Here is a 25,477-nt window from a genome sequence, read left to right on the forward strand (position 1 = left end):
TGGTACAATACTTAAGAATACCATAGCCAGAGGCCTTCAAAATGTAAATGGCCTCTTAGCTGCTATGGTTCTTTGGTGCAGGTTATCATTTTCTTTTCATTTCTGTTGTAGTTGGTGTTTGCTCATACCTGTGTGATCTCTCTGAAGTTGATTTTTTTTTGACATCTTCCTGTGCCTCATTACATGGTATTTTAATGAGTAAATGTTAAATCGACGTTTACTGGTCTGTCTTAACACTGAATTGCTGTCTCATCTAGTGTGTAATACTTGACATGATAGAGGTTGAATTCAAATCAAAGTGTATAAATTTGGTTTAACTTAATATGAGTCTTGGAATTCTACTGTACGTTTGTCATTTTTTTTAATCTGTAAATAATTATGTGGCATCCTAGGATCTATGTGACCTGTAAATATTATTTTAATACCGAAAAAATATATTGATACAATTCTATAGAATAATTCAGATAGATAAAAAATGTCAGAGAAATTTGTTGCATTTTTGCCATTTATTTTTGAGATTCATTTTTCAATGGATAATTCCTTCTAGTCTCTTTTCCTAAAAGCTTGTTGAAATTTGCTGGTTACAAATAAACACATGGTCTGTCACTAGAATCCATTGATTTAAGTCGAAATACGTTGGCATGTTGAATAGTTTTGGAAATGAAAGCATGTTTTCAATTATTAGCTAATGTTCCTGACAGTGAAGTTGGGCATAGCTACTTGCCAGTCCCTTTTTTAGTATAACCTGGAAGCTTGGGATTTTGCTAGATCAGTAAATGTGAAAGATTGAAAATACTTCTGACTTTGTGCTTTAACCATCACACGCTCAGAGAAGTGTGTATGGTAGTCTCTGGTAGGATTTCTACAGTCTTGATGTGCCAAGTTCTTATCGTTATTTTTCAGCCTTTTTTTAAAGCTATTTCTCTCATGACACATCATTACTTTTTTTCTTTATCATCCATAGAATATATTAAAAGATACCAGCATCTTAAAGCATAAAACATTTAAGTTCAAAATATTGATTAGTAGAAAAGAATGTTTTTAGGGGAAGGAAGAAAACTTACACAGGCTTTTGTGAAACATCAGCATTCCTTTTTACAAGAATGTTGTCACCGGCTATGTTTCTTTTGGGGATCAGTTACTTAGAAGAATTCTAGATTTTTACCTTTCATAGGTTTTTGGAGTTATTAGTGGGACGATAATCCAAAGGTGCGCTGAACCCAGATATCATGCCATAATTATGTTTATGAATTCTGTGTACTGCAGTAAGTCCATTCACCTTATATTACTAGAACGGAAAGGATCTCTTGCTAGGCCGGCCTTGATTACTTTTGCCATGGTTTTGTGATTTATAGTGTTTAAAGAAAGGAGTAGTTGTACCTAAGATATATGCAACAGTTTTCCAAGACATTTGCCTCATGGCAACTTCTGCCATATTAAAGTTGACTTTTGAATCCAAGAGCCTGTTGAAATCATAATTCCTAACTCTAGATGCTTCCCTTAATTTCCCATTGATGACATTTGGGGAGAGAAGGACAGTAGTCACTAATATGTGTAGTATGGTTTCATAGGATGCATCCCTGGCACACTAGACCTTGTATAAAAGTTTAACATTTTGGCGTAGAGGTGGCATGAAGGCTGATTATTTTTCAGACAGGTAAGCCACATAATCTTTGTCAAGGTGCTTGAAAAACATTAAGCCTTAGATGGAGATGAAAGGTGGTATTAGTCATGTTAGAAAAGCTACGTAGAAGAATCATGAAATGTAAAAGCTGGACTGTAGTGTAGAGAGCATTCCCTTCGCCTCGTCTCTCTTTTGCTTTTTGCTGGTGTAATGAATTTTATAGAGGGAGTGGACCCAATGAACTGGTTATATCTTTTCTGGTTTTTATGAGTATGCTTTTTATAAAGTCGTAAAGAGGGCAAATGCATTTTGTGATCAACCTTTACATTTCATGTTATATCATGTTGAATATTTCCACTCTTGTGAAAATAGTTCAGTATTTAAAAAGTGGCTATATAGGCCTTTGTTCCATTTTGTTAACAAAATTAGATTTTGCTTAACTGTGCCTCTATTTTTGCACTTACAGGTTGTTTCCAATTTTTCTGTCTTATATATAGTGCTGCTATGGAGATTCTTTTTTAGACAACTTTGATTTTTCTTTAGGGTTATTTTCTTTGAGGATTTGTGTTTAAAAGTGGAATTACTAGGCCAAAGGGAATGTAGAGTATGACTATTTTTTTTCTCATTTTGTAAGGCTCTTCTTTACAGGGCTGAAAGTATGTTAGTTCTTTTCTACATCCTCATTACCATTTAATTTTATAATGTTTTTCATTTTCCTATTTCCCCTCAGGTGAAAAACATTCTTTTTTATCCTGTGGTATTCTCTCTGTTTGCCTTTCTAAGTGAAGGATCAATTTTAATATGTTGAGGTAGTCATTTTTATCTTGCATTTTTCTATTCTGTTTTAAAAGCATTTATTGCCAACCCCCTCATTTTACAGATAAGCAAATTGGAGCTCAGAGAGATTAGAGGCTCTTCCTATGATTAGATGGCTTTTTAGATTGTTAGCTACAGATCTGGAATTAGAAACCCGTTTTCCTAGTTCCTAGTTTAGCGTTGCTGATGGTGGTGATGGAAAACCCTATGGAATAACGCAGGGAAGAGCGGGGAGTAATGGGAGCTAGCCCCACTGTCCAGGTGTCATGTGACAGGTTTATCTCAGAGCTGGCCTTCTTTCTTCCCCACTTATCACCATGCCTTGGGTGTTACTAGACGTATTTGGGAATTGATGAGTATAAAGCAAACACAAATGCCTATAGTTAAAAAATATCTTTCAGTTATCGTTACCACGAGTACTTTGCACATACCTGTTTACAAGCAGAAAAATGTAGGGCTTTGGAAAATAATATTTAGTCTTTAATATTTAACTTATGCTCCACTGAACTACAAAAATCTCTTGTGGTCTCACATTGCTTGAAAAGAAAACAGTTGCAATCCTAAATTTTCATTCTGTCGCCAGCCGTGTACCTGATGCTAGGAAATAACAACCACGCCATGACACTGCAGAGGGGATCCAGGCTGCTTTTAGTGTGCACGTCAAGAGTGATTTTCCTGTGTGTTTTGCATGGGTGCTCTGCATGCTTAGACGTTTCCCTAAGTAAACTCCTCCAACTCTGGTCAACATAAATAGCAACCTGCAATTACCGAGAATGTCTTCAGTAATCCATTCACACTCACCAACTCTGGGCAGCGCATGATGATTATTTTCAACTAGATGGAATTTGATTTAGATTAGTTTACTTACTGCTGGAGGCTTGTCTGCAATAACCGGCTCGGAGGAAGCTGTAGGATGGGATCTGTAGATATAACAGTACTGAAATATTTTTTATTAGTTTAGTAGGACTGTACAACTACATTACTGTTTTAATCATATGAGTACTTTCCGATGGCCTGTACTACTAAATTGGGAAGCTGTATATATTTTAAGCAGTTCTGCTGTGTTCCAGGCTTGTCTTAATTTGTTATGAAACCTTGGCTTTTGTTTTAATTTATTTATTTTCATTTTGATACATCTTTCTTTTGTTATTGAATGTGTAAACGTTTTCAAATGTTTGAAAGGTAGGTTTATAAACATCTTGTTTATAAAATCAGCCAGCCCATTGAACTTTACTGATTTCCAATTGATTGTGGGAAAAGGCAGGAATTGTTGAGATTGTTCTCTTGGATATTGATGACAAGCTCTAAGGAGTTACAAATGAAACTTGCAGCCGTGTGGATTCTCAGGGTGCAGGACTTTTTTTATACCTTGTGGAGGTTAGGTTTTTTTTAAGAGCAATTAAGTGTATAAGAAGGTCAACATGAGAACTAAGAAGTTTCATCCTTATTTTCATTGTAATCGTGTGGACTTTATTTAGTACTTGGGATTTTTTATATCCCTTTTGATATATTTTAGGTCTGGCTTTCTTAATGTAGTGCTGCAAACCAAGAGACACCAGTTTGGGTGGTCTCTTTGTTTTAAGTTCTTTTGCAGTTATTCAGAGCCTTTAGTGATCTGGAGTAGCTGAGGTCTGCTCTTTCACAAACTAGCAACCAGATCTGTGTCAAGGGAAGTAAGTCACGGTTCACATATGCAAACCTGTTGGCAAGCAGGCACCCGAATGGTTTAAAATCTGTCCTTCTAAGATTAGAGAGCCCCTTTCTCTGTCCTTTTAGGCTCTTTAGTAAGCATCAAGTGGGTAGTAGAAAGTAAACACAATAAAAAGGTAAAATTTACTGTGCGTTAGATGGTATAAATGCTATGGAGGAAAATAAAGCAGAGAAGGGAAATAGGGAGAACATGTAGTTCTGCAGTTTTAAATAAGGGAGGCATCATTGCATAGGAGACATCTGAAGAAGAACTGATGGTGGTGGTGGTCCAAAAGCTATAGATATCTGGGGCAGGACCATTCAAAATAGAGCACACAGCAAGTGCAAGGGTCCTGAGGCAGGAATATGTCTGGAATGTTGAAGGAGCAGCAAGGAGACTGGTGTGATGATAGTGGAGAGAGGATGGGGCAGAGTAGGAGGGGATACGGTCAGATGAGACTAGAGCAGTACCAGCTGTGTGGTGTGGGGCCTTGCAGACCACTGTAAGGACTTTGGCTTTGACTATGAGGCAGTAAAAAGCTACTGGAGGGCTTCCAGCAGAGGAAAGACATGATCTGACTGACAAAATAGTATCCTTTTGGCTGTTGAGTTGAGAAAAAAACAAAGGGGATAAAGGGGAAAAAGAGACCAGTTAGGAGGCTAGTGAGAGAAGATGGTGGCTTGGAACAAGGTGGAAGCAGCAGAAGTAGGAGAAGGGTTCAGATGCTGAATATTTAAACAATAATTTGTTGAAGTGAAATTCACATAACATAAAATTGACCCCTTTAAAGTGAACCATTCAATGGAATTTAGTACGTTTCAGTATTTTTTAAATCTAGTTCCAAATCATTTTCATCAGTTCAAAGTAAAACACCTTATTCGTTAAGCATTTTCTCCCCAATCTTCCCTCCCTCCCTCCAGTTCCACAAACCTTTTGTGTCTGGCTTCTTTCACCTTAGCATAACATATGGAGGTTCGTCCATACTGTGACACGTATCAGTACTTCATTCCTTGTTATGTGAATAGTATTGTATTGTATGTTTATATGTATGTGCATAGTTTACAATTTGTCAACTATTTGTTTACCCATTTATTAGTTGATGGACACTTGGGATGTTTTCACCTTTTGGCTATTGTGAATAGTGCTGGTATGAACATGTGTACACATGTACTTTTTTGAATACCTGTTTTCAGTTCTTTTGAGTATATATCTGGGAGTGGAACTGAGGGGTCATATGGTAATTCTATGTTTGACTTTTTGAGGAACTGCTGACCTGTTTTTCACAGCTGCTGAACCAGTTTGCATTCCCACTAGCAATATACAAGGGTTCTAATTTCTCTACATCCTCACCAAAACTTGTTATTTTCCATTTATTTTGATGGTAGCCATCCTAGCGGGTGTGAAGTGGTACCTCTTTGTGGTTTTCACTTGCATTTCCCTGGTGACTAATGATGTTGAGTATCTTTTGAGGTGTATCATTCGTATCTATCTTCTTTGGAGAAATGTCTGTTCAAGTCTTTTGTGCATTTTTTAATTGGATTGTTTGTTTTTTGTTTTTGAGCTGTAAGAGTTTTTTATGTATTCTGGCTACTAGACCCTTATCAGATATATGATTTGCAAATATTTTCTCCCATTATCTAGGTTGTCTTTTCACTTTCTTGATGATGTCCTTCTATGCACAAAAGTTTTTAACTGTGATGAAGTCCAGTTTATCTATTTTTTCTCTTGTTGCTCTTGCTTTTGGTGTCATATCTAAGAATCTATTGCAAAATCTAAGGTCGTAAAGATTTACGCCTATGTTTTCTTCTAAGATATTTATGGTTTTAGCTCTTATATTTAGATCACTGACCTGTTTTGAGTTAATTTTTGTATGTGGTGTGAGACAGAAGCCCAACTTTTTTCTCTGAATATGTTTTAACAATAGAGCTGACAGGATTTGATGGTTGGATGAGTGGTGTGGAAAAAGAGGAACCAAGGATGACTCCATGATATTTTGTCTGAACACTGGGAAGCATGTTAGTCACTGCGATGGGGAAGATTGGGACCTTGGTTTGTATCTTTGGAGATGAATATCAGAGATGTCAAGGAGACATTTAGATATGGGTTTGAGGTTCAGTGGAGTGGGTTGGGCTGCAGAGTAGGGAGTGCTAAGTGTATAAACAGTAACTAAAGCCATGCCCCAGGGCAAAATCACTAAGGAGCTGAGTGTGAGGAGGAGAAAACAAAAGAAAGAAAAGAAATCGTTTTATATTGAGCCTTTGAGCACTCTGGTGTTAGGAAGTGAGGATTAAGAGGAGGAATGGACACTGACCAGGGAGGTTGATGAAAAATCAGTAGGGTGTGGTATCTTTGGAGGCAAGTGAGGGAGTGTTTCAAAGGGAGGGAGTGATCATCTGTGCCAAAATGCTACTGAAGGGTCAACTCAGATGAGGACTGAGAATTCGCCATTGATTTCACAACATGGAGGTAACTGGTGTCTTTATCTTGGGTGTGTTCAACTGTCAGGTGGAGGAGGCAAGCTGGATACAAGTTGAGTTCTTTAAAAAGGAAGAAGAGAAATTGGGTGGTAGTTGGAGAGTGAGGCAGGGTCAGCTGAGGATATTTTTTAAAGATGGGAGTAGAGATGTTTGCATGATGATGGCAAAGAGTCCAGTAGGGAAGGAAAAAGTGATGATGCAGAAGAGAGGAGATAATTGCTAGGACAATATCATGGAGCAGACTAGAAAAATGGGATCAGGAGCTGGCCCCGTGGCCGAGTGGTTAAGTTCGTGTGCTCTGCTGCAAGCGGCCCAGGGTTTCGTTGGTTGCTCATCAAACCACGCTGAGGCAGCATCCCACATGCCACAACTAGAAGGACCCACAACTAAGAATATACAACTATGTACCAAGGGGCTTTGGGGAGAAAAAGGAAAAAAAAATCTTTTAAAAAAAAAAGAAAAATGGGATCAAATGGGACTTAAAAATCTGTATTTATGACACGCTCCACAGATGTTCTTATGTACCTGCATTTGGGAACCACTCTAACACATTTTGTTGAGTCACTCCTAAAATGGTTTAAATCCTTCATTTTGGCTTGCTGATTTTGAGAAGGTTTTCTCTGCAGAAATGGCAGATAGGTAAAAATGAAACCCTTGTGGTTTTCGATGATGTACACAGTGTTTTCATTGCTGTAGCATCCTTGACAGATGGCTATCCAGTTTCTGCAGGAACACCACTGCCACTTTCTCCCCCCGTTTGAGGAGGAGCTCACTCCCTTACAAAGTCTGCTCCGTCTTTGGAGAGCTCTAACTGTTAAAAAGTCATTTCTTAAAAAGTTTAACTGGAGCATATGTTCCTAAAATTTTTACCCACTGGTGCCTGTTTCATCTTTTGGCACCACACAGAGCAGCAAGTATATTCTCTCCTGCTCCGAGGTCATTCGTTTCATCATTTTTCATTAAACAAGTATTTTGGAGCATTTGTCCTATGCCAGGCCTTTTTCAAGAAATGTGGCAACGGTGGTCAACAAGGCAAGCAAATCCCTGTAGAAGGAACTTCTGTTTAGAGATCCTTCAAATACCTAAACGTAATCACCTGGGTTCCTTGAATCTTCTCTGCTGCAGGCTAAACATCAAACAATTTCTTCGGTGGTGTTTGAGCATTCTGGTTTACTCGTTTCTTTCAAATAGAAGAAACTGAGGTTCCCTCCACGAGTGAACTCCTGCCATCTGTGTCCTGCCCACGCTGCAGAGGCCCCCTTCTTGCCTTTGATGTGGGACGGTGCTTCTAATGCAGCCCAGGGTGGAATTGGCATTGTTTACTGCTGCATTGTTCTGTTGGCTCCTGTTACGACTGTGGTTAACTAAAACCGCTGGGTGTTTTTTGGAGAAACTGCTTACCATCTTGCACTTGTAAAATTGATTTTTTGAACTCAAATGTTAGACTTGTCAGTTGATTTTTTCAAAAAGGCCCTAGCTTCAACACCATCTGGAGACCCCGCTGGCAACCCAAATGTAGAATGGCCCCAGGAATCAATGCTGGTACTTATTTTAAATCCTCACATGAACAACGGGGTGTATGATAACATCTACAAGTTTTAGATGACATGAGCCATCAAATTGATAGAGTAAACCTCACACACACGCACCCACACACATTCCTTAAGTCATTAAATGACCGAAAAGTGCTGGTTGATAAGTTTCAGTCTACAGCAACTTCAAGACACACATTAAGACTATATTTCAACTCAAGACCTATGATTTTCATAAAATAGGATTTCTTAACGTCAGGGAATGGAGAAAAGGCCTCTTGTAGATATATGAAGGTATAAATAACAGGAGATTTAGATTATCCCAGTTACTACTGTTTCAGATTCCTGCTGACAAATGAATTTCATTCATTTTAACAAAAAATAAAAATTATCTATTTTCAGGAATGCATCTATCTTAATAAAGCACACCTATAGCTACTACAAAGTCTCTATTTCATCTTGACGACTTTTATGTCGATAGATAGTTGTCCTTTAAACTGACAGAACATAGAACAGAGATGAATCCTTTATGGTGTTTAGAAGTATGAACATTATTCTTTTTTTTTGGCTTTCAGTGACTGTGTGTTTTGAATGGTGTCTCTGTCAGAGTCTAAAGTTTGTTTCTTTAATTGTTCCTTGTTGATTCTTTTATAGATCATCCTGGTTGGAATTTGCTCACTTATATAAAGGGAAGGTCACTGATGTCTTGATCTATTATTTTTTCTTCTTCACTGTGGACTAGGTTCCTTTTATGGATGTTTACTTGGCTGTTATTTTGAAGATAAATGTCTTTTAGGCTTTTTTTCCGAACGGAATCATCTCTGGTGCTAATATTCATACTCTGTATTTTATCAAGAGTGTAATTGAGATTGCCAACCACTTCTGAAGACGTGTGTCTCTACACCAAGATGTGCCTCCTCCGTGCCACACTTGAGGAGCCAGTCACTTTGTGACAGTGCGTCATTTCGCCTCGGTTTCAGATTTTCAGTAGTCTGAGGAATTGTCCCTTTACCCATGTGAATCATCAGATTTTAATTGCTCTGCCTTTTAAATGGACTGTTACATGATTCTGTGCTGTTTACCTGCTTTTATTCTTTCCAGTTTAACTTTTGTCCCCAGTCTCTGTATTAAAAAGTGCAGGAAATAACTCTTGCAAAGTTCTCTTAACTATCTTTGAAGGATGCTTGAGAGCTGCCCTGGGAGAGTTTGTTAAAACGCAGATTCCTGGAACTCGGGGCAGATTTTAAGATCTGGGTCCCAAGAACATGAGTTTTTCCAGGTGACTCTGATAAAGGTGGTCTTCCACCAAACTTACATAGTTGGCCTTAGGTATTTCCATGACAGAAACACAGATCATGTGCAGTTATGTTTCCTCTGGGTTTAGATAGTCAAACCCTCTTCATCCAGATGGATTTTTGGAGGTGGTATGCAGTCGTGCACCACATAACGTTTTAGTCAAGAATGGACCACATTATATGATGGGGGTCCCATGACATTAGTACCATATAGCCTAGGTGTGTAGTAGGCCGTACCATCTAGGTTTGTGTAAGCGCACTCTATGATGCTCGCGCAAGGATGAAATCGCCTAACAACGCATTTCTCCGAATGTGTTCCTGTCATTAGCGACGCACAACTGTATTTTGGAGGTTGTGTATTACCTCTTCTTTCTTGCCTTTTTATGAAGAAGCCTACTTTCTGTCTTTGTTTCGAAGCTATTGCCATCATCCAAAATAGATATTGGTGAATATTATGTCAATGATTGATCAGAACATATCAGCACTATTATTACATTCTTGTTTATTTTTAGACATCTGAATATTTATTTCACCAGATGCTCAAATAAAGCCACCAGTAAGTTCTCAAATAAGTGCTAATAAATTGAGACTAAAACTCTTCACTTACCTGGTAGCAAAAAAAAAAAAAGAAATTACAGCAAAGAAAATGGCCCATAAGTTCTACTTCCAGTTAATTGCTATGGCTGAAATCTCTTCATTCCTGGCCCCTTCATTTACCTGCTGTCACTGTGATCTAAACAAGAGCATTTCTGTGAGAGGGGCCCTATATGTTTTCCTCTGACGTCAACTGACCTTCTTGATGTTCTCCTTTCATATTGATGCTTGACTTTATTTAGCAGTTTGTCGAATTACATTTTCAAACCCTACAGATAAGGGCCAGTTCATTATTACTTTGTCTTTCATTTCAGAAGTTCACTTTGAATTAAGTATTCTCAGATTAGCAGATATTTTGAATTTAAGAAAATGTTGATATGGAAATTCTCAGAGCCTAGCGAGAATTTGTGTTCTGTTAAATTCCTTCAACAAATATTCATTTTCTGTTGTGTGTAAGGATGTCACTGTGCATTGTCTTGGAAAATGCCAGTGCCCAGCTAACACTTATTACTTGTGGTAGTAGAGAAAATAGTGGTAATTTGTGGTAATCATTTAAATTATAAATATTTCTTTGCAGAATTTCTGTGTGGTTTTAAAGGCCAAAAATAAAGTGCCACCGTAATGAACTGATCAGAGAAAAATCTCAGCAGAGCTGAATATTTGTTCTTCTAATTCCTTTGTGCAATTAAATCCTGCAGATTTTCACATTATGCATATGTGTAATTATTCCTTCAGTTCAGTCACTTAGATCTGCTATGGCATCTTTTGTTGACTTCTCATCTATTCTGTCAATGTAGAAGACATTTATTAAACCATCTTGTTGCATTTACATTGTAGGAAAATGGTCCCTTACCGGGTAATCTCACACAGACTATTCAAACTGATAAAGCCCCAGTATGGTATTGTCACTCCACTAATGATTAGCAAATTAGTAGATAGCATGAATTCTCAACCCGAATTAGTGCCCCATTCTCAGAGGTTTAGTAGTTTTATATTTAAATGTTCTAAGTGTTTAACCCATCACAAATTATAATTTATTATTTTCCAGGCAACCTTTTAAATAAACTAGGCAATTAAGAATAGCTGCATCCTTTGTTTTGCTGATTATTAATATACGATGTCTGGTGGTCACATCATGGGTGTTTCAGCAATGCTACATTGAAATTTGTAGAAACCTTACTTTTGGCATTCAGATTGGTTGTTTGTAATTGCGTGTTATATTTGCATAGCATTTTATGCTTCTTGAGCAATTTCATGAATTTTATTTTAGCTGCCCCAAACTGTGAGTCAAGTAGGATGGGGGTGGGGAACATTCCTATTTTCACACAATGAAACTGAGCTCACAGAGGTGAAGTGATTCACTTGGAAGCATAAGATTAATAAGTGGCTGAATGTGGTCGGGATGTTGTTTTCTGATTTCTGGCCACTGTGCAGAGTCCTTTCCCTCTAGCCCACGAGGTCAGCACTTCTCATAAAGGCTGCTTCTGATGGAGCATTTGGTGCAATTTCCCCTTTCTCACAACCCCGCATGCCAATACTCACTTGTCTGGGGTTTTAAAATCCGTGTTGCCAGTCAAGGTACACGTTCATTTTCCCATCCTTTTTTTCAAGAATGATCACAAAACCTTGCTCGCTTTCCTTGACATTCTAGTAAGTGTACCGAGAGTTCTTCTCAGTTCTCTGGTCCTGTTGCTCCCCCTTTTTGGACGCTGATGGATTCCCAACAACTTTTAGTTCTGTCTTTTGTTGTTGTTTTCTTGGAGGAGCAAGTTGTTTGTATCATTATACTACCTAGCATACTTTAAGCCATGAATGTTTTCTACTTAAGAAATGGAAATTTATTTCTCTGGAAGATGATAGAAGAAAAACGTAGCCTTCATGAAGCAGCACCTCAGTTTTGCCAGATCCAGTGGCCAACAGTTAATTGGGTACAGATGAATCCACAGAGATGAGTCCTCTGTTTGCCCCAGAATACTAGGTGTTAAGATCTAACATATGAGAGCACTAGAAAGCAACAGAAGACTGCACATAAACAATAAATTTCATGGTTCTATCATGATAATGGATATTTTTTGTTTATCAATTGAGAAACAAAATGTGTTTATGTGTTGTATGTGCCAGGTCCTTAATAGAAATTATCTTTAGTCTTTAAAATGCGTCCTGCAAAAATGGTAATCCTGTGATACAGTTCAGGAAATTCAGATGTAAACAGTTTTAAAGTGATTTACCCAAGGCATACCATTAGCAAGTGGTGGCACAGGAGTTGAAGCCAGGTCTGTGGAATTTCCACTCCTGTGCTCTTCTTGATGTACTATGCTGTCTCCATAGGGTGTGCCTGAAAATTCCGGTAAGTGAGGGACCAGATCCAGCAGGGATGACTTATTGGAGAAGGAATTGAGCTGCACTTTGGAGAATGGCAATTTGGGTAGATAAGGAGGGGAGATAGATAAGGAGTGTGTGTGAGGTCAGATTGACATGGGAGGAAGATTTTTACTGGAGACTCCTCCCAAAAGATGTAAACTAGTGGGACCAAGTCTTGATCCTTGAGTGCCATAGGGAAGGATTGAATTGGCTGATAGGGGTGGGAGTCATCTAGAGCTGGGAAGGAAGCAATAATGGATTCTGGAGAGGACAAAATGGATGACGCTGACTTTAAAGGCAGTACATAGTAGGTGAGTAACGTTTTGTGTGTAATCACTTGTGTAATGAACTTCATGGAGGCCTCCCCTGAGATCCCCCCCTCAGTTAGTATTTGGTATTTACTCCTGGCAGCCCCAGGCAGTCCATAGCTTTGGGAGATGCTTAATCCACCTCTGTTTCTAGGGAAGAGGCATTGTAGTCCTATTCCTCTGACTGCAGTGGAACCCTTTGGACCAAGGAGGTCAAGTTTAGGGAGATGTCTATGTCTTTTGCCCCCTCATTCTTCCAGCCTCCACCTCCTGCATTCTCTCCCTCCCTCATTGGAGATAAAGAATCAAGTACTCTCAAGAGTTCTTGTCAGTCATCACTTCTAGGCAGAGTGGAGAGAAACCTGGCCCTTGCTGCAGTTACTGAACTGCTGAATTAATATAATCCTGAGCTTTTCCTATCACTGGGCTTTCGGTCATGTTGGTTGATAAGCCCTATCGATTGTGTGGGGGACCATGAGATGAGTTTTCTGTTCCATGTGGTGAGTTTCATCCTAACTGATAGTGGGTCTTACTGAAGGTCTTAGTGAGGATGAGAGCATAGGCTTCATAACTTCGGGGGAATGAGAAGCTGGTTTACATGGTTATGGCCAGAAAGGGAAAGTATTAAGGTAGAGACATGAAAGGTGTTGCTTTGATCGGGGGCCTCTGCTTTTCTGCTATGGTCCCAAGATGGCGGTCAGCTCTGTGAGGTGGGACTGTGTCACTTATTTACTCAGGACACCCAGTTCCTAGCACAATGCCTGACAAGTGCTGGCCTTAATACTAGTTGATAGATTAAATGAATGAATGAATGTGAGCAAAAGTTGGGAGATTCACTGAGAAATAGGAAATGAAGTCAAGGAGTGTATTGTGGGAGTAGTGTGGAGATTTTTAAAAAATGTAGTTAGTGGGGCTGGCCTGATGGCGCAGCAGTTAAGTTCTCACATTCCGCGTCCGCACCCCGGGGTTCGCTGGTTTGGATGCTGGGTGCGGACATGGCACCGCTTGGCAAGCCATGCTGTGGTAGGCGTCCCACATATAAAGTAGAGGAAGATGGGCACAGATGTTAGCTCAGGGCCAGTCTTCCTCAGCAAAAAGAGGAGGATTGGCAGCAGTTAGCTCAGGGCTAATCTTCCTCAAAAAAAAAAAATTGTAGTTAGTAAGTAATTTAGAAGGATGGAAATGGCATGCTAGCTTGTGAATTGTGCAAAGTATTTGGGTGAAAGGAAAATTTAACTAAGCTGTTAGGGTCGCACTGTTTCAGGCCATAAAAACTTGCTTTGGGAACAGTTTCTTCTCTACTTTATCTTTAATTTTTTTTTTCTCTAAATGGACCAATTTTTTTCTAAATTTCTTCCAAAATATTTTGACTCTCTTGTAAGAATATATTGTAAGATGGAGAGTACAGAAGAAAAATTAAGGGCTTTTTCTAGGTCAGTTCTTCCTGGAAAATCACCATGGCAGCGATTGATGTGCTGTGTGATGGTTCTATCAAGGTGTTCCCGTAACCTGCCTGGATGTGAAGGAAGGAGGGGTCATTAAAAACCCACAGTGTGTTTGCACAGGGACCTCGCTATGATCATCTTTACTTCTGTGGCCTCTTTTCTTACAAAGTTGGGATGCGAAAGTCATTCAGAGTGTTAGATTTTTAAAAATTGACAGAAAAATCACTCTGCGAGAAACTTTTTTTCCTTTAGTTCTGTCTTAATCCATTCAGGCTGCTATAACAGCATATTATAGACTGGGTGGCTTATAAACAGGAATTTATTTCTCACTCTTGGGAGGCTGGGAAATCCAAGATCAAGGCTCCGCTGATTGAGCTGAGATGATGATGATCAAGGCCTGCTTCCTGGTTCATAAACAGCCATCTTCTCACGATGTCCTCACAAGGTGGGAGCAGTGAGGGAGCTCACCAGGGTCTCTTTTATAAGGAAAGTAATCCCATCATGGGGGCTCCACCCTGTTAACCTAACCACCTCTCAAAGGCCCCACCTCCAAATACCGTGACATCAGGGAATAGATTTCAACATATAAATTTTGGGGAGACACAAACATTCAGTCTGTAGTAAGTTCCTAATAGAAAATAGAACTTTGGGTATTTTTTTATGACATTATATAACCCTAGATTTGTGAAAAGAGCAGAAGAAACTTAAAAGGAAATTATCACTTTAAAATGCTTTAGAACTTAGAATATTTTATCTGAGCTTTTTTGTGTAGGTCATTCTATCAACAAATTATATGGTATAACTGGTCCAAAATGACATTTGCTTTCTCAGATTTTTGGAAGTATTTTTTGGTTATATGTCTAGTTAGGAGGAAATGGTGTAAAGAACTGTTTTTAAAAATAAAGTTTCCATCGGATGAGTGTGTGTGCTCATATATGTGTCTGATTTTAAATTTTTAATTAACTCTTGAAGAGGGCTCATCAAAATTTGGATTACTGAAGTCTCAGCCTCCATGGAAATGTAATCCTTTTACTGTTCTAGACTGCTTTCAAAGAGGGGTTATTGCTTTCACAGTCTAACTCCACTTTGGAAAGTCTTGGCAGCATTATAGCTCCTTGAGCTCCAAGGAGGTAACACAGTTTTAGATTTCACTCGCTGGGGACAGAGCCCAAATCCTCTCTATCAGGGCTCCCTGGAGGAGGCTGGCTCAGCTGCTCTGCTCACGTTGTGATGCTCTTCATTTTCTCAGGACCTTTACCAATTCATTCTACCTTATAGACCCCAGCTAGGCTCGGTGTGGTTACTTCACAGGGGTCCTGTTTGGCATGGGTGTGTACCCATGTCTGTTAGAGCAGTGGTTTTCAAATTGTTATGCCTGGGAAACATTATCGGAAATAAGTTTTACATCACAATCCTGTCATTTATTTATGTATATTTCACGAGACAATAATATATTTTACCCTTGAGTGTGATGTACTCCATTTTCCATTCCATTCTAAATTATACTAATAATCTGTTGTTGTCTGCACTTTGGAAAGCATTGCATTCGCTCCACGTTCTAGGATGGAGGAAGTACTCAGCCCAGAGTCTCCCTAAGTGTTTCTGTCAGTTCTCCAGCAGAAATGGACCTCTGATGACTGGCCATGACTTCCGCATGCTCACACTCTGTTACTGTTAACGTAATTACAAAATGATCATAATGCTTTTGACTGGTATTTATTGAACACTGTGTACCAAATAGGAAGGCGTTTCATGTGAGTTAGTACCTCTATGCCTCACAATCACGTGTTGGGTGTGAGCAGTCTGACTGTATATCTGTTTTACAAATGAACAGAGAGGTCATTATTCTGCCAAGAAAATAGCAGAGCAGGAACACTGTGCTTAATGCCATATTATTCCAAAAATTCTGTTTGTGACCTAATAACACTTTTCTTATGCAGTTCTGGATGCCCTAATAATGGATACTAAGATAGGTATATAAATTACGATTACTGCCATGTAAAGTAGAGTTATCCTTCAGTTTTTATGAGTTAATAATTTGTATTTTCCGAGTTGTGGCCAGGATTAGAGTGTAAGTGATATTCATCTGTTTTGCAAATTATAAACTGGATTTTCATTAAGGAAAATAAAGTTTTGATATTTCATCCGTGGTTATGTTTACGGAAGACATCAAAGCGGACTTCTTTCAAATATTTTTTGATAATTACCACAATTAAAGCATATTTGCTTAAGTTGTAGATAGGTTTTTATATGCAGGTAGTTACGTTTTGTTTGTGAGTTAAAATTTTTACAGTTGTGATTTAAAACTATCAAGCTGATGGAAGTTAAATTTTTTTGAGAGAAAAATAACTTAGCATTAGGAATATGTCAACTTTGGACTCAATGATGTTTTGAAAGGCAAATTATAATTTTCACGGGAGTAGCTATTAACCAGATCACACAAAGGCAATTCTAAGGTCTGTTTGCATATATAAGGGACAAAAATTGCGTAATGTATGATGCCTAAGTGTTTTGAGTGGACTGGGATAAATCTGAAACCTGTGTGTAAAAGTCTGAGGTCATTAGAGATTATGGGTGTGACATTGTTGGTTGCATCTGAAATTAATTTACAAATTTACTTACAAATATAAGCAAAACAGCAATTGAGATAGGCTTTGTACCACTGCTGTATCTGCCAGAACCTAATAAATTGTATGCGTTGAATGTGTGGCAAAGCTTATGCCATTTTTTGTGTTTTTGTGTCCTTCTGTGGGAGGTAGCCTTATTAATAATGAAGTTAATGCTAAACCCAGTGTTCACCTAGCCCCGTAATTCATGGATGCCATTGAAACATATTAAAATAAAACTTTGGCTGTTAGAGTTTAACAGTCAATCTTCTTTGGAGGATAGCCAAATATACAAGAAATAAATATACCTACATCTGATATATTTTTTAGGTCCACACTTATTATGTAGCACACATAGAATTCTTGATGCATAATCTATGAAATTACATAAGTGATAAGATTATGAGATTTATCATACTTTAAAAAGTTTTTGAGAATGTAATGACATATCCTATTGTGGCCTATTAATTCACTCTAATTTTACATTTGATTACTGCAAAACTGACAAGGTATTTCATGATAAAATTTTTCAAGTATATCAAAAGTGTGATAACAAGTTGTCATAAACTCCATTGAGTTGTTAGTGGCATCAGACCATAGTTTTTACTATTTCCTTTAGTCATGTGTCCTGGGAACCTTGGAGGTGTCCCAGGATTCCTGCCAACTAGAGATCCATCATTTCTTTATCTTTCCGTTTGTTATCTAAAATATTTGTCACTGAGCATTCTTTTAGGATTGTAAGTTAATAGGTATTAGTTTAGATTTGCAAAGTAATTAACCACCATCATCCTTGGCCAGCCTCACTCATGCACTCTGATGCCTAAGCACATAGAGCTTTGCAATGTTAACCATACAATAGCCAAGTTCGTATGTATATATAAAATAAAAGAGGAGATGCCACATACTTTTGTTCCTTTGTGAAAGAATTGTCTAATTGCATTTGTACTGAAATAGCCTTGAAGGACTTGTATACATTAGGGCAATTCTACCTCTACCCATAATAAACCCGACTTTTTTCAGATCTAATTGTATTAACGTAGAGAGAGAGAGAGAGAAAGAGCAGTAATTTTTTTGTTTTTTGGCATGGCTTAAAATGCTGTATTGTAATCGGCCTTGATGCCCTGTGAACAGATTATTTTATTATTAAAAAGTGGAGTGAGCATTGTTTTAATATTAAATTAAATCTTGTGTGTTTTTGAATAGGTAAATTGCTTTGACCATTGCTCACTGTGAAGAGAGTAGCTTGCCTTCTCCTGACAAGGCCTTGCACTGACGGCTGCTTCCCACACTTCAGATAGGGCTAGAATAACTTGTTGCTATGGCTACCAGCATTTGAATTTGCTGTTATTAGAGGGAAGTTTATAAATTCCCAAGCCACTGAGAAGCTGAATCCATCAACTCAATCCCTAACTGCTCCTCTGGGAGCTGGGCAAAAGCCCTGGAGCTTTTAGGATTATTTCCCCCAGATCAGGATTGGGTGACTTGACAAGCTTTTTTCTTTCTTTACAAAAGAAGATGATTTAATAAGTTATGCAATACTTACTTTTTTGTTTTTTAGTAATACAATTCTTCTCCAAGCTATATTCCATACTGGAATTCTTTATACAAAGCAGATATCATTTCTGTCTCCTGTTTAAGAACTCACCATGGGCCTACATGGGCCTACAGTGCCTTCAGAAAAAGTCCAGCCACCTGGGCCTAACATGCAAGGCCTTGGGATCTGACCCTGGAGCGCCTCTGTGGTTTCTTTGCCCCTTGGCCCCTGTGGACATTTTGGGCCTAAGTCATATGGAACTCTTACTGATGTGTCCTGGCTGCACCGTTTGATCACATTGCCGTATCTTGTCCTGTGCTGATCTGTCTCTCTAGCCTTCTGGCCCCCTCTGTCCAACTTTCAATTCTAGAAGTTGCTTTTCCCTACTCACCTGGCAGTTCTGCCTGGAACTGTCCAGAACTGCCTGGCAGTTCTGTGTCTCATTCACATCTCTATCTCCTGTGCCAAGCACAGCACACTCAATAATGTTTGAAATCCATCATGGATATCACTCACTCATTCTCTTTTTTTAAGAGATTAGAAAAGTGGAGAGATTTACCCAATGTTAAGATTTTTTTTTGAAGGTAGTTATTTGTAGACGAGAGATTAAAAGCCCTTTGACTGTATTTTATATTGATGCAAATGTATCAGATTTGCTTGAGTTCTAAATGCTGTGTTAGGCGCTCTAGATGTGTTAGCTTAATTATCATAACAATTAATTGGGATAGATTTTGTATACATTTTAAAGGAATTGAGAAAACAGATTCAGAAAAACTAGGGAAAGTGCACAAGCACTCAGCCTAATAAATGGAAAATTCCGTGTTTTTTTAAAGGCTATGTGCCGTCTTTCTAAGGCTGGATTATATACTGTCCTGTATTTTAAAGAAATGATTCGTTTTGACTTTTTCAGAGTTTTATTATATAGTCATATTACCTCCCCCAACTATTCTATTTAATATGTTATTTCCTATACGTATTCAAGGACAATATATAGTTGAGCAAATAGTCATTTTTCTCAGGATGATGGCAATCTTCAAAATAAAAATATTTGTACAGTTTTTAAAGCATATGTATCTGGGTGTTTCCTATAGAATAACATTATATGACCTTTTAACAGTCTCATTTTTATTAAATGTTTCCCTGTTTTTCTTTAAATGGGAACCATTGTCCTGTCAATCTGAGCAGTTCAAAGTGTTAGACAATGCTGTTGACCATAGACGCCATCTCTTTTCCTGTAAACATACTATACTTCAAATAAGTTTTCCATACTGTTTTCAGTTCAAAATTAAACAAAATGATGAGACCATCTTGCATATCTCCTACACCCAAATATTTCTTAAATGTAAATGTATGTATTTTGTAAGCAGGAGCTGTGAGCTGTAGGTCTTAAATGATACCCCAGATTTAGCCCCTTTAGTTTCATTCAAATACTGAGGACAGTGGCCTCTATCTTACACGCTTAAGATGAATAAATGAGTTAATATCAATAACGTGCTTAGAACAATGCCCAGCGCATAGTAAATGCTAAATAAATGTTCATTATGAGGATTAGGATGTTTTTCTTTTACCACCTCCTTTTCAACATGAAGCATCTGCAGAAATCAAGTCAAGTTACATGTAATGTTTACATTTAATAAATGAATATATTAGGATAGATAAGTCCATTCTTATAAAACAAGTATTTGGATTCAGTTCCTTATTCATTTCCCTCAATATATTTCCACTTAATCCTAGCCCCCCTTTTAAGAAGAAAATTAATTAAAAAAATGTTTTCTTGCAGTCTTACTCCTTTCCATCTCCTGTCTTCCTTGGAATCACTGTTGGCAGATATTAGTTTTTGCATTCAGTGTATTAATTGAATGGCAGCAGCTCCTTTATTCATTCTAGGTACTTTGTAAATATTGGTTAAATGAATCAATGGCTGTGCAGTAAAGGGTTTCTGGCTTCCTGACCTTCAGAGGAAGGAACTTAAAGAGTTTTCGTATACTTCATATACTGGAACATAAATATTATTAAAGTAATTTTCTTCCCCCCTCCCTCCTCAACTAAAAGTCCTTAATATCTGTGTCACAGCTATGGCATTCTCCTGATAAAGTAGACATATTAGAATTTAAATCCCAGGCAATTTTTAAAGTAACTCATATTTCTATCTAATGCTGTTTTCAAATTATCTTAAAATTTCAGAAGCAACCCAGTGAATAGGCAGTAATACTGAAACTGAGGAGCATAGCAACTCTCTAAGATCGTGCAGAGCACAACCCTTCGGTGGCTGAAGCAGGATCCGGATTGCATTCAAGTTCGAATTCAGTCCCTGGCCTGGATTTCCACCCTCCCCTGAACTACAACCAATTACTGTATTTCTTTAAGTGAGTCATACTTTAATCATCCTTAGTCAGTGAGGTTGAAAAGACTTAAGAAATATCAGAGAGATTAATGCAGTGATTTAATACTAAACCATTGTCTTCCTCTGTTTTAAATACCGAAATATGGAAGTAGTAATGGAAGAGTAGTGATAGTGAGTAAATATGGTAGTAGATCAGCGTCCCTAACCCTTTGAATTTGCAAGAGAAGGTACAGCGGCTTGGGGGAAATGTTCCCTTGGCTGAGGTTTAGAAAATCAACTAGGTTTTCCTTTTCTTTGTTTTGAGACCAAGAACTCTTTGAAAGTGTAGAGATGGACACCAACGAAATTTGGAAACAACATGCTTGGCCTGTTTTCTGAAAACCAGGATAAAGGGGTATGGTTTCTCTTTTTCCGAGATTAAAGCCTGCTGTAAATTTTGGCAGCGATATTTTACTGTAATAAGATCAGTTCGCAGCGTATTCAAGCTTATTTTGAATGAAAATTGAGTTTGACTAAAGAAAATCATGTCCTTCCAAATGAAAATGAGCAGATGTACAAAATGAACCTCAAAATTAATCTTGGGTTTACCCCTCCCTCCATGCATCATTTCACGGTAATACTGAAAGTGACAAGGTGGTGGGGGGACTGCTGGATATTCAGAGTTTAAAAAATGTCTCTACTGACATATTTTGGGGGTTTCAAGGGAACAACTGTATTAAGGAGATGAAATTGCCTTTCTGTGTAGAAATATGCAAAGAAAAGATTCCTCTTTTTAAAGTCATTTTACCTTTAGTGTATTATGTCCTTTTTAAAACTGAGAAATCTTTGAATTTAACACAAGTTTTATCTCCTTGCCTGTTCTCTAACTGAATGCTGTCTATTATTTTAATCATGTTGATCTACTACTTAGTGTAAAATGCTGCTCTGTGGCTTCCCCAGAACAAAAGTGCTTTCTGTTCTTCCTTCTTCAGTGAACCGGCCTTCCCATCATGCATGGTCCTGCAAACAGTTAGGGGTTTAATCTGGGCTGATCAATACATGCAGAACCCTTTCTTTAGTGAGATCAATACAGTGTAATGAGTCTGTCTTCCAGTTCCCTTTCAAGCATCACTGCTGGGCTAGGAAGGTGTCTGTTTTTCTGTTCTAAAGCATGATCAAAATTATGTTTGAGGTTTTTTCTTATTACCCAGGATGGAGCAAAGCTTTTGAGCCCCCTCCAGACAAGTTCCACAACCCTCACTCCCAAGTCCATCCAAAAACATGTGCTCTGTAATAATGAAGAAGGAGGGAAGAGAAATCATGTGATTCAAGAAGGAAAAATTGAGCATCAGCAAAATACTGCTTCAGTTACTATCTGGGAGTTAATCACATAAGGTGATTGCTGCTAAATGGTTTTGAATAAAATCCTTCATTTTATGAAAATATGTCCACAGGTTCACAGAGTGCTTGTGAAAATTATATGGATAATCATAGCATTGGAGAGGCGGTCTGTCAACTGTAATTTTTATATAGGAGCATTTGAATGCAGCAGGAATAAAATAGATTGGAATGTGTTGCACTTTCCTTCTGAGTTTTTATGCTTTGTTCAAGACTTGCTCTTAGACTTTCGAACAGTTTTCATCTTAGCTTTAAAAATGTTTATATATTTGGAGTAGTATTTTTGAGTATTTGGGATATCAGTTTTCTTTTTTTTTTTTGTTTATTAATGTTATGATAGATTACAACCTTGTGAGATTTCAGTTGTACATTTTTGTTAGTCATGTTGTGGGTACACCACTTCCCCCTCCGTACCCTCCCCCCACCCCCCCTTTTCCCTGGTAACCACCGATCAGATCTCCTTCTCAATATACTAATTTCCACCTATGAGTGGAGTCATATAGAGTTCGTCTTTCTCTGACTGACTTATTTCGCTTAACATAATGCCCTCGAGGTCCATCCACGTTGTTGTGAATGGGCCAATTTCGTCTTTTTTTATGGCTGAGTAGTATTCCATTGTGTATATATACCACATCTTCTTTATCCAATCATCAGTTTCTGGGCATGTAGGCTGGTTCCACGTCTTGGCTATTGTAAATAAGGCTGCGATGAACATAGGGGTGCAACGGACTCTTGAGATATCTGATATCAGGTTCTTAGGATAGATACCCAGTAATGGGATGGCTGGGTCATAGGGTATTTCTATTTTTAACTTTTTGAGAAATCTCCATACTGTTTTCCATAGTGGCTGTACCAGTTTGCATTCCCACCAACAGTGTATGAGGGTTCCTCTTTCTCCACAACCTCTCCAACATTTGTCGTTCTTGGTTTTGGATGTTTTTGCCAATCTAATGGGGGTAAGGTGATATCTTAGTGTAGTTTTGATTTGCATTTCCCTGATGATTAGCGATGATGAACATCTTTTCATGTGTCTATTGGCCATATTCATATCTTCTTTTGAGAAATGTCTGTTCATGTCCTCTGCCCATTTTTTGATCGGGTTGTTTGTTTTTTTGTTGTTAAGCAGTGTGAGTTCTTTGTATATTATGGAGATTAACCCTTTGTCGGATAAGTGGCTTGTAAATATTTTTTCCCAATTAGTGAGCTGTTTTTTTGTTTCAATCCTGTTTTCCCTTGCCTTGAAGAAGCTCTTTAGTCTGATGAAGTCCCATTTGTGTATTCTTTCTATTGTTTCCCTCAACTGAGGAGTTACAGTGTCCGAAAAGATTCTTTTGAAACTGATGTCAAAGAGTGTACTGCCTATATTCTCTTCCAAAAGACTTATTGTCTCAGGCCTAATCTTTAGGTCTTTGATCCATTTTGAGTTTATTTTGGTGTGTGGTGAAAAAGAATGGTCAATTTTCAATCTTTTGCATGTGGCTGTCCAGTTTTCCCAGCACCATTTGTTGAAGAGACTTTCTTTTCTCCATTGTAGGCCCTCTGCTCCTTTGTCGAAGATTAGCTGTCCATAGATGTGTGGTTTTATCTCTGGGCTTTCAATTCTGTTCCATTGATCTGTGGACCTGTTTTTGTACCAGTACCATGCTGTTTTGATCACTGTAGCTTTGTAGTATGTTTTGAAATCGGGGATTGTGATTCCGCCGGCTTTGTTTTTCTTGCTCAGGATTGCTTTAGCAATTCGCGGTCTTTTGTTCCCCCATATGAATTTTAGGATTGTTTGTTCAATTTCTGTGAAGAATGTTCTTGGGATTCTGATTGGGATAGTGTTGAATCTGTATATTGCTTTAGGTAGTATGGACATTTTAACTATGTTTATTCTTCCAATCCATGTGCAAGGAATGTTTTTCCATCTCTTTATGTCATCGCCTATTTCTTTCAAGAAAGTCTTGTAGTTTTCATTGTATAGATCCTTCACTTCCTTGGTTAAGTTTATCCCAAGGTATTTTATTCTTTTCGTTGCGATTGTGAATGGGATAGAGTTCTTGAGTTCTTTTTCTGTTAGTTTATTGTTAGTGTATAGAAATGCTACTGATTTATGCACGTTAATTTTATACCCTGCTACTTTGCTGTAGTTGTTGATTATTTCTAATAGTTTTTCTGTGGATTCTTTGGGGTTTTCTATGTATAAGATCATGTCGTCTGCAAACAACGAGAGTTTTACTTCTTCGTTACCTATTTGGATTCCTTTTATTTCTTTTTCCTGCCGAATTGCTCTGGCCAGCACCTCCAGTACTATGTTGAATAGGAGTGGTGAAAGTGGGCACGCTTGTCTTGTTCCTGTCCTCAGAGGGATGGCTTTCAGCTTTTGTCCATTGAGTATGATGTTGGCTGTGGGTCTATCATATATGGCCTTTATTATGTTGAGGTACTTTCCTTCTATACCCATTTTACTGAGGGTTTTTATCATAAATGGGTGTTGGATCTTGTCGAATGCTTTCTCTGCATCTATTGAGATGATCATGTGGTTTTTGTTTTTCATTTTGTTGATGTAGTGTATCATGTTGATTGACTTGCGGATGTTGAACCATCCCTGTGTCCCTGGTATAAATCCCACTTGATCATGGTGTATAATCTTTTTGATGTATTGCTGTAATCGGTTTGCCAAAATTTTGTTGAGGATTTTTGCATCTATGTTCATCAGTGATATCGGCCTGTAGTTCTCCTTCTTTGTGTTGTCCTTGTCAGGTTTGGGGATCAGAGTGATGTTGGCTTCATAGAATGTGTTAGGGAGTTCTCCATCTTTCTCAATTTTCTGGAACAGTTTGAGGAGAATAGGTATTAAGTCTTCTTTGAATGTTTGGTAGAATTCTCCAGAGAAGCCGTCTGGTCCTGGACTCTTGTTTTTGGGGAGGTTTTTGATTACCGTTTCCATTTCCTTACTTGTGATTGGTCTATTCAGATTCTCCATTTCTTCCTGATTCAGTTTGGGGAGATTGTAGGAGTCTAGGAATTTGTCCATTTCTTCCAGGTTGTTCAATTTGTTGGCATATAGTTTTTCATAGTATTCTCTTATGATCTCTTGTATTTCATTGGTATCTGTTGTGATTTCTCCTCTGTCATTCCTGATTTTATTAATTTGCGATTTCTCTCTTCTTTTCTTGGTGAGTCTGGCTAGGGGTTTGTCAACTTTGTTAATTCTTTCGAAGAACCAACTCTTTGTTTCATTGATCCTTTCTATTGTCTTTTTTGTTTCAATATCGTTTATTTCTGCTCTTATTTTTATTATTTCCCTCCTTCTACTGACTCTGGGCTTTGTTTGTTCTTCTTTTTCTAGTTCTGTTAGGTGTCGTTTGAGGTTGCTTACGTGAGCTTTTTCTTGTTTAGTGAGGTGAGCCTGTATTGCGATGAATTTCCCTCTTAGGACTGCTTTTGCTGCATCCCAAATGATTTGGTATGTCGTGTTCTCATTTTCAT

The 25,477-nt window shown here is 38.1% G+C and overlaps 1 protein-coding gene across 1 annotated transcript in view; it reads left to right on the forward strand.

Annotated features, from left to right (window-relative positions):
- The window catches only part of CDH2 (cadherin 2), a 215,007-nt gene that overhangs the window by 32,369 nt on the left and 157,161 nt on the right, over nt 1–25,477 (forward strand). The window lies entirely within an intron of this gene.

Source organism: Equus quagga, chromosome 9, assembly GCF_021613505.1.
Source record: "Equus quagga isolate Etosha38 chromosome 9, UCLA_HA_Equagga_1.0, whole genome shotgun sequence".
NCBI lineage: Eukaryota > Metazoa > Chordata > Mammalia > Perissodactyla > Equidae > Equus > Equus quagga.